Raw genomic sequence first — 4,734 nt, forward strand, 5'->3', positions numbered from 1 at the left:
GATCGGAAACGAGACTGTGTGTAAGAACAATGTGGTCCTTACGCATGTTATCTCAGTAAATAGTTATTTGGCCGGGGCGTCTAAATTCGGCGCGAGGAATGTTATTGCAAACCAAGCCCATGGCAGCCTAGCCATTCCTTGGATACTTTTGCCAACAAGATGTGAACAACGGCGGGAAATGTTTTTGCAAACAGGACTACCGCATCGCAGAGTGAAATTAGGTGCCGACAAAAGCTAAGACACGCGGTGTCTGGCGCAAAAGCAATTGAGATTCTTTGTTTAGATAAGGTCGCTAGAGACGTGTGCTTTGTGCCCCTTTGTGAGGTTTATCGCGATCGATATCAAGAGAATATCGTTTGACAGTAGACAGAACTAAACCGTGAATGAACCCAAGCCAGAGATCACTCCGCCTAGGAGTTTTAAGCAAGATTATTTCTTGTCGCGCTTGGAAGCCGGAAAAGACCAGTTGTCGCTCAGACTGGGGTGCTAAAAGGCTAAGGTGTAAGCATCTTAGATCATTTAGCGAGTAAATGGCATTTATTAAGTCTTATTATCAGAATATAGCGATCTTGACGCGGACCGACAATGCAATCTTCATGTCATGATAGCGTGGTTATCAGTTTCAGTGTTGATTGAAAAGAGTTCCAAAGTGCAAGCAATTATTTCAGTCCTCCGGTTCATCAAAAAGAAGAAAAAAAATAGCAAACCTAGTATCATGGAAAAACAGACAGCCTGCGGGCTATCGGCAGGGAGAAAGGGACCAGTTTTCTACCGATATTTGAGAAAAGAATTACAAAAAAACAATAGCGAAACTATTTACGAATAACATTTCCAAGGTCATCGAAAGCCCAGCTTGCAAAATGTAAGTCGTGTGTTTTTCAGTTTCTAGTTGCAGTTCAACGGGGATTTGGATTTTATATTTGCGGTTTTCCTCGAGCCTTAGAAATGAATTACTTTGAGAATGAAATATTTCATTTCTGGAATTTGGTTGCATTCATTTATATTTGCGCAAGTTATGCAATACCTTCTCTTTTCAATATTATCTCTGAGACCCTTGAAGCAACATTCAACCCTTTTTGAATATAAGTTCTGTTTGATGTACTTCTGAATTCCTGGTGAATATCTAGCTGTTAAATATCGTGACAAAACTAATCACGGTTGATAATCTTCGTACCAACTATAAAACCGTCATAAAACGTAATTATGTGGTAAGACGCTGAAAAACACCTTCTAAAGTTCTAATCAAATTTGAAAAAGGAAAATCCAAACAACATTCTTTGATTCTGGGTCACGGAAGAGGCATTAAATTCAATATTATTGACTAGACTGACTCCCAAACTGCAAGGAAATGGTTTTGGAAAGTACCATCGAAGGAACTCATTTTATGCTGGATATCTCAAACTTCTTCAAATTTCATTCAGTTCATCAATGTTCGTGCTGATTCAGTGACACAGGAGAGCTTTGCAAAAACATTACAACGCAAAAAACCACAGACATCATAACAAAGTAAGAGCAGAAGAACGAAAGCTTTGCAGAGTTTAGAAGGTTCAACTTTTGAAGCTCAAGTTTTTCCTCCCTGTGTACTACCATGATGCCGATTAACAATTTTGCGCACACTTGGTCTTTTTCTAAGAATGAAAAAAGACAAGCCGTTAGTCCTGCTCATTTATTTTTGTTGTATTTTTTACTTTTTCCGGCCGGGTTTTCAAGATACTGTTCAAATCATTCAGCTAAACCGGCTGACTTTTCATATTACGGCACTGGCTTCAGGGTCATTCAAAATTCTTTGGTGGTCTTGAGTTAAGTATGCGATTTTTCATTGGATCATTCAGGGAAAAGTTGACAATTGATAAAAATCTTTGCTGTTTACGGTTAATGGGAATATTTTCCGGAGTTTTCTCTCAGTGCAAGTGAGGCGGTCCTACGAGAGAGGGAGGCCGGATATTGTGGTACAAATGTGTCTTGTTGATGAATCGAAACAAGAGTTATGACCTTTCACGAGGAAAGCTAATGATAACTTGTAATTTTGTGGGCCTGTTTAATCAGGCCCAAAGCCACAGTTATTCTTGGTGGAACGAAGAACCCAAATTATTTATAGACCCGATAAATTGTGAAAAACGCAAACTACTATGAAACAGAAAGCAGAACGACGAAAGTTACTGTTGATACCGTTGTTAGCCTCACTTCATAAGGCGAATAGATTGAGTGCAGTTAAAAAATATGAGTTCTTACAAGGCAACCTATTTTTCATTGACTCTGCTAGTTTAAGCCCCGAGGCTAACTCTGTCTATAATAATAAAAGTGTTTAATGACTTTTCCCGCCTCGCTCTTCTGATGTCAGAAGATTTTCAAGTAGTGTGGTTAAAATTATATTGTCAGTCAGATTTTAACTTGAAAATATTCCACTCGCCAATCGCGTCTTCGCAATTATTTGCAATAAATTGAAAGATGTTACTTAAAAGTGTCCTTTCAAACATCACCAAAGGAAGTTTAAAAGCTATCGCTGAGATTGGGTGAATTTCAATAACGTGTTTTTGCATTTGTTGTAATTATTACGTAAACCGTTGTTCGGTTAGAAAGATTATATCTCCCCTGCACGCGACCGTAATTTGCAACTTATGAAAAGACATTTCGAAATTTTGTCGTCCAGACAATTAGAAAATTTGCTATTTCTACTTGTTTCCTTACTTACCTTCTAATCGCTACTGGATACGAGATAAAGCTTGTTAAATAACAATTTTTTTCTTGCGGCCCTGCTCATTAAGTTGCAAACAAGACTATCTAATATGATAGAATTTTCGACCTTTTCGTCTTTAAAATTCAAAATTTTTTTCCCTTTCCTAGCGTTATCATCATTTTAAAATCCTCATATAATTTAAGCGATGAATGACATGCTTAATTCTCGAAAATTAGCTAAAAAGTATTGCGTGCCGTTTCGAAGGAAACGCAATTTATCACACACAAGAATTATCTATTTTTACTTTCAAAGTCTACACCAGAAGAGCTATCAATTTTAGTTTATGGAAAATGTCAGAACTCAGTAAAGCGAATATAACAAGTTGTTGTGGTAAGAATCCACTTGATACTAAAAGAAATTTTAGAATCCACCCGAGTCAGTTGATCGATCGCATATATTAGATATCTATTTTAGGTACAAATTTCCCTAGCCAAAAGAGTTTGCAACATCAGACCGCCTTAAAATGGCCAAATAGAGGTCACTTACTTTAAAAAGGCACCCATTAAGGGTTTAATTTGTCCGCATAATGAAGAAGAAATTATAGCGAGGCTCGACGAAAGAAGAAATCTAATATATGAGCGAGCGATGAAATTATAATCAGCCCTTTCAGGTCCAACTTTGATGACAAAAGAGATATGAAATTGTGTACACAGTATTTATTATCCTGTTAGACTTGTTTTACACATCACCTCTTATCTGACGTCGGTATCATGAACCCTACATTTTCTTGTTTGCCTTGATGAAAATCAAAAACGTAGTACAATGTGGCGAAAAAACTAGTCGAAAGTGTAGCAATTATTGATTTCGCAGACAGTAGAGGTCACCTGGGCTGTTCACCTTGTCTGCATATCAAGCACGCAAAACAAAGCGATCACGCAAAGTTTCTTCACCTGAAAAAAATCAGATTCGGGGCCAAATACTCGGCAAACATTTCAAAGGCAAGTGCCTATTCCCGAACGGCTAGCTGAAGAGGAAGCATTTTCTAAAGGAGCGCCCAGCATCGACCACAGTGAAATCACATGTTGGTCACAATGGCTGTCAGAAGCCATTACATCGAATAATAACTCAAAACAAAAAAGAAACCTATCAGAAAATTCCATTCTTTCCCGTTCCTCTCGCCCGAGGCGATAAAGGGGCAAAGCACACGAAAGTTCTTGCGCAGGTGCTTGCTAGAATAGCTTTGTCATATCCCGAAGGAAAATAGATTGACTTTTCAAACGATTTAGTCCGCGAGCAATTCGATAAAAATCGACTTTTAAACGTTTTACTCCGCCTATTCCTTTGAAAGCGATGAACGATGAAGATGTATACAAGTATTCATCAATCCCTTTTCGTGGGCAATTTATCTGATTATCAGCAGTATCTAGAAAGGAAGGAAAGATGAACAGGGGATTGACAAAATGAAGTGAAAGACAAAATAAGGCGGGGTTCAAAGTGTCAAAACTTGCAAAACAGCACCTGACATTTTCGGTCTTTAAGGCACCTCAGTGTCTGGAAAGAAATTTTTCGTAAAAAAAATTCAGCATTAAAGCCCTTGTCAAAGTAATTGCCTACGACACTCAAAACATTTATCATGCTAAACTACCAGTACAGTACGTGGTAGATATGCTCGGGAACGCCGCTAAAGGGTTACGTTGTGAAAAAGGTGCTGGGCTAGACTTTCAGCATTTTTCTTTTACCATCGAGGGAAATTGTGCGGCGAATATTCAAACCTTGTCTTATTTTGTCGCCAAAACAGAGAGACTTGCCATATTTGTTTTCAAAACATTCAGTACAACATGCACGGACCAACAGATCGTATCTTTACCGCAACACGCGCGCGAAAATAGACTTCACCGGCGAGCGTAGGGAAAGCGAAAGCGTCGCTGATTTAATATTACACTGTGTTTCTACGTTCTTTGAGGTAACAGCTCTGTCTATATTTTCTAAAGAACTGAAAACGTCACGGCCAAGGTCTAGCAATGGACAATTCGGGAAACATTTACGTAAACACTGTA

At 38.4% G+C, this 4,734-nt stretch overlaps 1 long non-coding RNA gene across 1 annotated transcript; it reads right to left on the reverse strand.

The window, feature by feature from the left end:
• Positions 1 to 518: 518 nt before the first annotated feature.
• Positions 519 to 4,727, reverse strand: LOC148732051 (uncharacterized). Its single transcript, XR_015999603.1, has 2 exons — positions 3,224 to 4,727; positions 519 to 1,628 (listed from the first exon to the last, which is right to left on the reverse strand). It is a non-coding gene; the product is annotated as an uncharacterized LOC148732051 (long non-coding RNA).
• Positions 4,728 to 4,734: the final 7 nt, after the last annotated feature.

The sequence above is a fragment of the Stylophora pistillata genome, chromosome 4, assembly GCF_964205215.1.
Source record: "Stylophora pistillata chromosome 4, jaStyPist1.2, whole genome shotgun sequence".
Lineage (NCBI taxonomy): Eukaryota > Metazoa > Cnidaria > Anthozoa > Scleractinia > Pocilloporidae > Stylophora > Stylophora pistillata.